This window comes from Nomascus leucogenys, chromosome 2 (assembly GCF_006542625.1).
Source record: "Nomascus leucogenys isolate Asia chromosome 2, Asia_NLE_v1, whole genome shotgun sequence".
Classification (NCBI taxonomy): domain Eukaryota; kingdom Metazoa; phylum Chordata; class Mammalia; order Primates; family Hylobatidae; genus Nomascus; species Nomascus leucogenys.
Window position 1 is genome coordinate 73,525,460 of NC_044382.1, and position 11,933 is coordinate 73,537,392.

At 38.6% G+C, this 11,933-nt stretch overlaps 1 pseudogene; it reads right to left on the reverse strand.

Moving 5' to 3' along the window:
- Positions 1-7,285: 7,285 nt before the first annotated feature.
- LOC100604536 lies at positions 7,286-9,546 on the reverse strand (annotated as a pseudogene).
- Between the last annotated feature and the right edge of the window lie 2,387 nt (positions 9,547-11,933).

Genomic DNA, 11,933 nt, shown 5'->3' on the forward strand with positions numbered 1-11,933 from the left:
GACACGGAGTCTCACTCTGTCACCCAGGCTGGAGTGCAATGGTGTGATCTTGGCTCACTGCACCCTCTGCCTCTTGGGTTCAAGCTTCCCTCACCAGTCTCCCAAGTACCTAGATATACAGGTGTGCATCACCATGCCCGGCTGATTTTTGAATTTTTAGTAGAGACAGGTTTTTACCATGTTGGCCAGGCTGGTCTTCAACTCCTGACTCAGCCTCCCAAGGTGTTGGGATTACAGGCATGAGCCACCACACTTGGTTGGCCTGATTTTTTTGTTGTTATTGAAGCCAGCTTTGCATTTCCAAGATAACCCTCAGTTGGGTTGTGTTATTTTTACGTATTGATGGATTCAGTTTGCTAGTATTTTGTTGAGAATTTTTGTATTTTTGTTCATGAGGGATATTGGACTGTAGCGTTTTTTTTAAAATTGTCTTTGGTTTTAAAATCAGGTGTTACTGGTTTCATAGAGAGAGTTGGGAAGTATTTCATTCCATTCTGTTTTCCAGGAGAGATTGTGTAGAATTGTGTTATTATTTAAATGTCTGGTAGAATTTGCTTGAGTTCTATTTTAGAAGGCTATTATGGATTAAATTTTAAAAGCAGTTGTTGAGTAATTTCGATGTTCTATTTCTATTTGAGTGAGTTTTGGTACTTTGTGATTTTCAAGGAGTTGGTGCATCTGAGTTGTTGAATTTATCTGTGTAGAAGAGTTTGTAGTATTTTTTTTTTTATCCATTTCATGTCTTTGGCATCAGTGGTATTCCCTCCGTCATTCCTGATATTGGTAACTTGTATTTTCTCTCTCTGTTTCTTTGTTAGTCTTACTAGAGGTTTATTAATTGTATTTCTCTTTTTCTTTTTTGAGACGGAGTCTCGCTCTGTTGCCCAGGCTGGAGGGCAGTGGTGCGATCTTGGCTCAATGCAGCCTTGCAACCTCTGCCTCCTGAGTTCAAGCGATTCTCCTGCCTTAGCCTCCCGAGTAGCTGGAATTATAGGCGCATGCCACTACGCCCAGCTTATTTTTGTATTTTTAGTAGAGGTGGAGTTTCACCATGTTGGCCAGGCTGGTCTCGAACTCCTGAGCTCAGGTGATCCACCTGCCTTGGCCTCCCAAAGTGCTGGGATTACAGGCATGAGCCACTGCGCCCGGCTGCATTTCTCTTTTGTAAGAACCTGCTCTGGTTTATTGATATTTTGCTGTTTTTCTGTTTTCAGTTTCATTAATTTCTGATCTTTATTATTTTCTCCTTTCTTTGCTTTGGGCTTATTTGCTCCCTTTTCTAGCTTATTGTGGCGGAAGCTCAGATCATTGATTTTATGATTGATTGATTGATTGATTTTATTCAACACTGATCAGAAGGCTTTTTGTGCTTTTCTAACAAAAGCATTTAATGCTATAAATTTCCCATTTGCTTTATCTCACAAATTTTATTGTGTTATAATTTTGTGTTCAATTTAGAATATTTCTGATTTTTCTTGATATTACTATAATTTTCAAATATTTAGAGTTTTTTCCAGTTATCTTTCTGTTACTGATTGTAATTTATTGTTTTTTTAAACTATAGTTCTTTGAATAGTTTTGCAGTATTTGCTCTAGGGATTACTATAAACATACTTCACTTTTTACAGTTCACTTAGAAGTCAATATTTTACCAGTTTAAGTGGAATGTAGAAATCTTACCACTGTTTACATTCCTTTACCCTCTCCCCTTTATGTTATAATTTTCTTATTAATCATAAGACTTGGCTGGGCACAGTGGCTCACACCTGTAATCCCAGGACTGGGAGGCCGAGGCGAGCAGATTGCTTAAGTCCAAGAGTTCGAGATCAGCCTGGACAACATGGTGGAACCCCGTCTCTACAAAAAATACACAAAATTAGCTAGGCGTGGTAGCGTGTTCCTGTAGTCCCAGTTACTCAGGAGGCTGAAGTGGGAGGATTACTTGAGCCCAGGAGGCAGAGGTTGCAGTGAGCCAAGATCACTTCACTCCACTCCAGCTTGGGTGACAGAGCTAGACACTGTGTCTCAAAAAATAAAAATAAAAAGGCCGGGCGCGGTGGCTCACGCCTGTAATCCCAGCACTTTGGGAGGCCGAGGCGGGCAGATCACGAGGTCAGGAGATCAAGACCATCCTGGCTAACACGGTGAAACCCCGTCTCTACTAAAAATACAAAAAATTAGCCAGGCATGGTGGCGGGTGCCTGTAGTCCCAGCTACTTTGGGGGCTGAGGCAGGAGAATGGCATGAACCCGGGAGGTGGAGCTTGCAGTGAGCCGAGATCGCGCCACTGCACTCCGGTCTGGGTGAAAGAGCGAGACTCCGTCTCAAAAAATAAATAAATAAATAAATAAAAAATAAGACTCATCAGACAATGTTTTTTCCTTACAACTATCATAGATATTTTTAAGAACCCAAGAGGAAAACAGTCTATCACATTTACCACAATATTTATCATTTGTATTAATCTTCCTTAATTCTTGATGTTCCAAGTTTACATTGGTATCAGTCCTTTTCATCTGGAAAATTTCTTTTAGTGCAGGTCTATTGACATTTAATTCTCTTAATTTTTCTTCATCTGAGAATGTCTTTATTTTGCCTTAATTCATGAAAGATATTTTTGCTGGATATAAAATACTGTGTTGACAGTTCTGTTCTTTCAGCCTCCATGGTTTCTAATGAGAAATGTGCAGCCGTTAAAGTAATATTTCCCCTATATGAAACATGTTATTTTTCTCTGAGTATTTTCAGGAATCTTTGTCTTAGGTTCTTATTGGTTTGATTATGATGTGCCTGGGTGTTTCAATTTATTCTCTTTGGGATTTGTTGAGCTTAGATGTGTAAGTTTATGCTTTTCATCAAATATGTAAAGTTTTAAACCATTCAGATATTTTCTGCTCTACTTTGTCCTCCCTCTTAGTCTCCAGTGATGCAAGTGTTAGACTCTTTGGTATTATCTCACAGATCTCAGAACTTCTGTTCATTTATTTTATTTTAATAAATTATTTCAGTTAACAAAATTGTATATTGTATACAGCATGATGTTTCAATATGTATGTTCACATTGTAGGATGTCTAAAGTAAAGATGGTGAACATATACATTATCATGTATACTTACCATTTTTTTTGTGGCTGGAACAATTCTCTTGGCAATTTTCAGGTATACAATATATTATTAACTATAGTCGTTATGCTGTATAATTGATCTCTTGAACTTATGCCTCCTAACTGAAAGTTTGTTTCATTTGACCAGCATCTCCCTAGCTCCCCTCCCTCACCACTGGTAGCCACCATTCTACTCTCTGTTTCTATGAGTTTGACTTTTTTAGATTCCACGTGTAAGTGAGGTTATATAATACTTGTTTTTTTGTGCCTGGCTTATTTCACTTAATATTCACCAGGTTCATCCATATTGTCATAAATGGCAAGATTTCCTTTTTAATGACTGAAGAGTATTCTACTGTGTGTATATACTACATTTTCTTTTTTTTTTTTTTTTTGAGACGGAGTCTCGGTCTGTCGCCCCGGCTAGAATGCAGTGGCGTGATCTTGGCTCACTGCAAGCTCTGCCTTCTGGGTTCACACCATTCTCCTGCCTCAGCCTCCTGAGTAGGTGGGACTACAGGCGCCTGCCACCATGCCTGGCTAATTTTTTTGTATTTTTTAGTAGGGACGGGGTTTCACTGTGTTAGCCAGTATGTTCTTGATCTCCTGACCTTGTGATCCGCCCACCTCGGCCTTCCAAAGTGCTGGGATTACAGGCATGGGCCACTGTGCCCGGCCTATGCTACATTTTCTTTATCCATTCATCTGTTGAACACTTACATTGATTTTATATCTTGACTATTATGAATAATGCTACAGTGAAAATAGGAGTGCAGATATCTCTTCAACATACAATGTACTGACTTCATTTCCTTGGATATATACCCAAAAATGGGATTGCTGGATGATAAGGTAGTTCTATTTTTAGTTTTTTGATGAACCTCCATACCATTTTCTGTAATGGCTGTACCAGTTTACATTCCCACCAACAGTGTACAGGATTTTCTGTTTCTCCACATCCTGACCAACACTTGTTATTTTTTGTCTTTTTAATAATAGCCATTCTGACAGGTGTGAGCTGATATTATGGTTTTGATTTACATGTCCCTGATGATTAGTGATGCTGAGCACTTTTTCATATATGTGTACACCATTTGTATGTCTTTTTAAGAAATGTCTATTCACATCCTTTGCCCATTTTTAAATTGGGTTATTTTCTTCCTATTGAGTTGTTTGAATTACTTATGTACTTTGGATATTAACCCCTTAGATGTATGTTTTGCAAATATTTCCTCCCATTCAACAGATTATCTCTTCACTCTTGATTGTTTCCTTTGCTGTGTAGAAGCTTTTTAGTTTGATGTAGTCTCACTTGTTTGTTTCTGCTTTTGTTGCCTGTGTTTTTGGTGTAATATTCAAAAAATCATAGCCAAGGCCAACATCAAGGAGTTTTTCTAGCTTGTTACGTGTTTTCTTCTGGTAATTTTATGATTTCTGGTCTTAGGTTTAGGTTTTTTAATCCATTTTGAGTTGATTTTTTGTATATGGTGTAAGGTAAGGGTCCAGTCTAGTTCTTTTGCATAGGGATAGCCTGTTTTCCCAACACCATTTGTTGATGATACTATCCTTTTTCCATTGTGTCTTCTTGGTGGCCTTGTCGAAAATTAGTTGAACATACATGATTGGGTTTGTTTCTGGACTTGCTATTCTTTTCCATTGGTGTATGTGTCTGTTTTTATGCTAGTACCATACTGTTTTGATTAGCTTTGTAATATAATTTGAAATCATGAATTGTGATGCCTCCAACTTTGTTTTCCTTTCTCAAGATTGTTTTTGCTATTTGCGTTCTTTTGTGTTTTTTTAAGAGTTTTTTTTTTTCTGTGAAGAATGTCATTGGAATTTTGATAGGGATTGTGTTGAATCTGTATCATTTTGGGTAGTATGGGTAGTTTAAATAGTATTCTTCAAATCTATGAACATGGGATATCTTTCCTTTTTTTGTGTCTTCGGTTTCTTTCATCAATGTTTTATAGTTTTCAGGGTACAGATCTTTATTAGTTAAAATTATTTCTGGGCTGGGCGCATTGGTTCATGCCTGTAATCCCAGCACTGTGGGAGTCCGAGGCGGGTGGATCACGAGGTCAGGAATTCAAGACCAGCCTGGCCAAGGTGATGAAACCCTATCTCTACTAAAAATACAAAAATTATCCGGGTATGGTGGCGGGTGCCTGTAATCCCAGCTACTCGGGAGGCTGAGGCAGAGAATTGCTTGAACCTGGCAGGTGGAGGTTACAGTGAGCTGAGATCATGCCATTGCACTCCAGCCTGGGCAACAGAACGAAGCTCCATCTCAAAAAAAAAAAAAAAAAAGCTAAGTATTTTATTCTTTTGATGCTATTGTAAATGTGATTTTTTTCTGGATTTTTTTTGGATAGATTGTTATTGGTGTAAAGAAATGCAACTGATATTTGTATGTTGATTTTGTATCTTACAACTTATTAATTCATTTATTCGAATTTTTCTGTGAAGTTGTTAGGGTTATTTATATTTAGGATCATGTCATCTACAAATGGATAATTGTACTTCTTTCTTTCTGATATGATGCCTTTTATTTATTTTTCTTGCCTGATTGCTCTTGCTAGTATCTTTAGTGCTATGTTCAGTGGAAGTATTGAGTGGGCATCCTTGCCTTACACAGATCTTAAAGGAAAAGCTTTCAGTTTTTTCCCCATTAATGATATTAGCTGAGAATGTAGGCTATTCATAAATTGCCTTTATTACATTGAGGAATTTGTCTTCTATATTTATTTTGTTGAGAGTTCTTTTATCATAAAAGGATGTTATGTCATTGTGATGTCTGACTTTAGTATTAGGGTGATGCTGCCCTCAGAAAATGAGTTCAGAACTTCTGCTTTTTCGCAGAGTTTAAGAAGGATTGGTATAAATTCTTTTTTTTTTTTTTTTGAGACAGAGTTTTGCTCTTGTTGCTCAGGCTGGAATGCAATGGCATGATCTTGGCTCATGCAACCTCTGCCTCCTGGGTTCAAGTGATTCTCTTGCCTTGGCCTCCTGAGTAGCTGTAATTACAGGCATCTGCCACCATGCTTGGCTAATTTTTGTATTTTTAGAAGAGATGGAGTTTCACCATGTTGGGCAGGCTGGTCTTAAACTGCTGACCTCAGGTGATCTGCCTGCCTCAGCCTCCCAGGGTGCTAGGATTACAGGTGTGAGCCACTGCACCTGGTCAGTATTAATTCTTTGAATATTTGGTAGAATTCAACCATGAAGCCATCTGGTCCTGAGCTTTTCTTTGATGAAAAGTATTTTGTTACAACTTTAATATTTTTATTTGTGATTGGTATGTTCAGGTTTTCTAGTCTTGATTCAATCTTTGTAGGTTCTATGTTTCTAGAAATACCCATTTTCTCTAGGTTATCCAATTTGTTGGCATATAATTGTTCATAATAGTCCCTTATGGTCCTTTTTATTTCTGTGACATCAGTTGTAATGTCTCCTCTTTCATTTCTGATTTTGAGTCTTCTTTTTTTTCTTAGTGTAGCTAAAGGTTTCTCAACTTTTATATTTTTTGAAAAACCAACTTGATTTTGTTGATTTTCTGCAGTTTTTCTATTCTCTCTTTGATTTATTTCTGCCCTGATCTTTATTATTTCCTTCCTTCTGTTAACTTTGGGTTTAGTTTGTTCTTTTTCTGGTACCTTGAGGGGTAAACTTAGGTTATTTGGGATCTTTCTTCTTTTATAATGTAGGCATTTATCACTATAAAATTCCCTTTTAGTAGTGCTTTTGCTACATCCCATAAGTTTTGATATGTAGTATTTTTGTCTTCATTTGTGTGTATGTATGTATGTGTATATATATACACACAGGGTCTTGCTATTTTGCCCAGGCGGAGCTCAAACTAACAATCCTCCCATCTCAGCCTTCCAAGTGGCTTGAGACTACAGGTGTGTACCACCATTCCCAGCTGAGATATTTTTAAATTTTCTTTTTTTTAAATTCGCATATAAAATTTATTTCCATATAGAAAAATTTATAAGCTAAATATAAAGGTTAAGCTAAAATAGTGTTTGAAAAGCCCACTACTTCAGTGCTAACAAACTAAATGAAAATAAGGCTATTTTGCATTTTAAATCATAAAAAACTGAAATATATCTTAAAATAATTAGATCCCCAGTGTTTGCTCTTTTTTAAATTTTATTTTCTTTCAACTTATATTTCCTGCTACAGCTTCTTTCTTACCTGAGTGTTTGCTCTTCTTCCATCACAGCTATATTGAAGAGCATACTGGTTTGGGTTGACTGGCCTACCTTGGTCATCTCTTTTAATCTAAAAACATCACAAATGTCATGCAGTTTCTGTTTCATTATGTTAATAGCTTTATTACATTGGGCTCACTCTCAAGAGTTTCCTTCTTTGCTTGCAATTTACATACATCATCCTCTAGATTCAAAATCATGTCTAATTTGCATTTGTAACAGTTCTGAGCAGCAACTTTATTTTTCCCTCTTCATCTGATATCACAGATGAGCAAGACTTGTAGGTCTGTCGGATAGTACCTATTTCATGTGCTACTGAAAGAATCAACAGGTGGGCCGGGCACAGTGGCTCATGCCTATAATCCCAGCACTTTGGGAGGCCGAGCTGAGCAGATCACCTGAGGTCAGGAGTTCCAGACCAGCCTGGCCAACATGGTGAAAACCCGTCTCTACTAAAAATACAAAAATTAGCCAGGCGTGGTGGTGGGTGCCTGGAATCTCAGCTACTTGGGAGGCTGAGGCAGAAGAATTGCTTGAACCCAGGAGGTAAAGGTTGCAGTGAGATGACATCACACCACTGCACTCCAGCCTGGGCAACAGAGCAAGACTCGGTCTCAAAAAAACAAAAAACAGGCATGTGGACAATTTCATCTACAGAAAAAGGGATATGCAAAGCTTTAGCATGCCATTCATCACAGCTCAAGTTTCTATCTGTGTCACTGAGGTACCTACTCCTTATTTTCTGTGACTTTCCAGGCCTGAAAAAGATTCCGAAGTAGATTCTGGTGCACTTGGCTGTAAGTGCTAAGTGTGGTTATAAAATATGTCTTGAAATGCAAGATCCCCATGGAAACCATAATAACTACTATGATCCATGTGACAAAACATACTGGGTTGTGGGTAGCAGCCTCCCACAGAATCTTCTAAGTCATGATGGGAATGAGACTATACTAAAACCCTATAGCACCTTCACAGAGTGAGAAGAATTAGACTTGGTGATAGAGGTGCAATAGTATTGTGACGAGTCTAAAGAAAGGCCAGAATCAGAATCTGGTTCGTCAAAAAGCCGAGAAACATCCATTGGATCAAAGTCATTGTCTGTGGCTAATGACATTAAGTTTATCAAATATATTTACGGGAAGGTCATATAGTAGGTCTTGGCTTTTTAGATTCCTCATCTGATTGTCAACATATGGAAGAGATCCTGTCAAATTAGTTCTAGGAAGGTTTTGCCCAGGATTGGTGGTATGAGAATGTAACTGTAGAAATGGTTCTTGTGCCTGTGAAGTCCTTCCTACTGGATCTCTTCTAAATGTATTGTTGGGACACAGCAACATGGCCTCATGAATATTGACATCATGACTTACAGACTGGCTAAAGTCTCCATTATAATGTGCTGAAGAAATTCATGCCATCATTGATGCTGCCTGGAAGAGGAGGAATATCTCCCGATGAGATCCCTCCAGTGAATTTTCAGGCTATGATGAAAACAACAATCTTCCAGAGAGAAAGAAGTATCTGTCCCATTCAGATGTCTCATTTCTAGGTTCAGTGGTCTTTTCAGTCAGGTTTATCTGCTGTTTGTTTTCATCTTCATTGTTCTGCTTTGTAATCAGTTCTTCTGGGTTGACACATTTTCCTCGTGCTGGAAACTGGGAGCCCCAGCTTCATGCTCTTTTCTTAGTGCCTCATTTTCCTCGTTCTTCCCCGCCGGCCCAGGGGCTACTCCGCGCTGCTTGGGGATCCCGGCCGCCCCCACTGCGCAGCCTGGCTGGCGCCGACTCCTGGCCAACGTGACGGTGGCGCTGAGCAGCCCGTGAGCCACGTCTGCATCCCCAGCTGCCACGCTGTGCACCAGCCACGAAACCCAAGTGGGTGCGGGGGATGCAGGGGACCCCGAGCGCGCGCACCTCCCGGAGCGGCTGTCCCTTGGTGTGCCACTGGCCCGCTCACCCTCCTGAGGGGGGGAAGGGGCTGAGCGCGGAGGCGGAGCTGGCGGGGCCTTTCGGGAGCAGCAGCTCCTCGCGGTAGCAGGGTGGGCGGAGCTGTGTGGGCGGCGGCAGGCAGAGGGTGAGGTCCATTTTCTTATTTCCTTTTTAGTCCAGTGACTGTTCAAGAGTATGTTATTTAGTTTTCACGTATTTGTGAATGTTCCTTTTTTGTATGTGTGCTGTTACTGATTTCTAATTTCACTCCATGTAGTTGGAAAAGATACTTGATATGATTTTGACCTTAAATTTGTTAAGACTTGTGTTGTGGCCTAACGTGAACAATATATCTGGGAGAATGTTTTGTGTGTGCTTAAGAATGTGTAGGCCGGGCTTGGTGGCTCACACCTGTGGTCCCAGCACTGTGAGGCTGAAGGGACAGGATCGCTTGAGGCCAGTTCAAGATTACACTGAGCTCTGATCACACCACTGCAATCCAGCCTGGGTGACAGATTGTGAAAAGTTCTGTTTATGTCCGTTAAGTCCATTTGTTATAGTGTTCAAGTTCACTCCTTACTGATTTTCTGTGTGGACGTTCTGTCTGTTACTGAAAGTGGAGTATTGAAGTCTCCTACTACTATTGCTGTCAATTTGTACTTTAGATCTGTCAATATTTGCTTTGTTAGGTGCTTTTATATTTGGTATATATATATTTCTAATTGTTATATCTTGTTGACCCATTTTTTGTTAAATGACCTTCTTTGTGTCTAGTGACAGTTTTTGCCTTAAAGTCTGCCTTGTTGGATATGAGTTATAGCCACTTCTACCTTTTTTGGGTTAACATTTGCATGCAATATCTTTTTTCATCCCTTCACTTTCAGCCTTTGTGTGTCCTTGAATCTAAATGAGTTTCTTGTAGACAACATATACATTTTAAATCTGTTCAGGCACTCTACATCTTTCTATTGTGGAGTTTATTCCATTTACATTTTTTTGTTTTAAAAAATATTTTTATTTGACAAATTATAATTGTATACATGAATGGGGCACAATGTAATGGTTTGATGTATTATATAATGTGGAATGATTAAGCTAACATACCTATCACCTCTTTTTTTTGTTGTAAGACCTTTAAAATTTATTCTTAGCTATTTTGAAATACATAATGCATTATCATTGACTATAGTTACCCTACTGTGTGTTAGATCTTATATATTTATTTCATCCTAATGGAAACTTTGTACTCTTAGATCATTTATTTGATACTCTGATTCCTTGTTCTCTCCTTCTTTCAACCCCCAGCCTCTGGTAACCACCTTTCTACTCTAGTACTATGAGTTTGACATTTTTTAGATTCCACATATAAGTAAGATCATGTGGCACTTGTCTTTCTGTGCCTGCCTTATTTTACTTAGCATGATGTCCTCCAGGTTCATCCACAGTATCACAAATGACAGGATTTTCTTCTTTTTAAAGGCTGAATAATATTCTGTTGTTGTATATACCATATTTTCTTTATCCATTCATCTGTTGATGAATATTTAGGTTGAATTCATATCTAGCTATTGCGAATAATGCTGCAATAAACATGGGAGTGCAGATACCTCTTCAGCATGATTTTAATGCATTTATTCCATTCAAATTTAAAGTAATTTTCGATAAGGAAGGATTTATTCTTGCCATTTTGTTAATTGTTTTGTCTTGTGGTTATTTTATTCCTCTTTTTTTTTTCTTGCTGTCATTTTGTTTCATTGCTGTTTTTTTTTTTTGCATTGCTAGGTTTTGATTCCCTTTTTCTTTGTGGTTATCAAGGGGCTTACACAGAATATAGTTCTCACAGTCTACTTTAAGCTGATAACCTCCCTTCCATGCAAGAATGCTTTTCTCTCTTCTCTTCCCACATTATACTATTGATGTCACAATTGTCTACTATTTATATTAGGTATCATTAACATATTTTAGTATTAGTTGTTTTTAATACTTTAGCCTTTTTTTTTTTTTTCTGGGATGGAGTTTTACTTGTTGCCCAGGCTGGAGTGCAATGTTGCAATTTCGGCTCACTGCAACCTCCGCCTCCCGGTTCAGGTGATTCTCCTGCCTCAGCCTCCCAAGTAGCTGGGACTACAAGTGCCCGCCACCATGCCTGGCTAATTTTTTTGTAATTTTAGTAGAGACGGGGTTCTGCCGTGTTGACTTAAGGTGATCTGCCCGCCTCAGCTTCCCGAAGTGCTGGGATTACAGGTGTGAGCCACCGAGCCCCGCCTAATACTTCAAATGATTTTTTTTTTTTTTTTTTTTTTTTTTTTTTTTTTTTTTTTTTTTTTGCTTTTTAAGAGACAGGGTCTTGCTCTGTCACCCAGGCTAGTGGCCTGATCTTGGCTCACTGCAACCTCCACCTCCCACATTCAAGTGATTCTCCTGCCTCAGCTTCCCAAGTAGCTGGGGGATTACAGGTGTGCACTACCACACTCAGCTTATTTTTTTTTTCTTTTTTTTTATTAATTTTTTTTTTGCACACAAAAACAATAAACATTTTCTAAAAATACATACAAACAAAAAGATGCGTATCAAACATATTAGGAAGGTTACACATGGGAAGTCGGGGAATAGAAATGGGGGGTGGGAGTTAAGGTAGAGAGGGACTTTATTTGGATCAGTGATAATAACTCAATCCTCTATTTGACA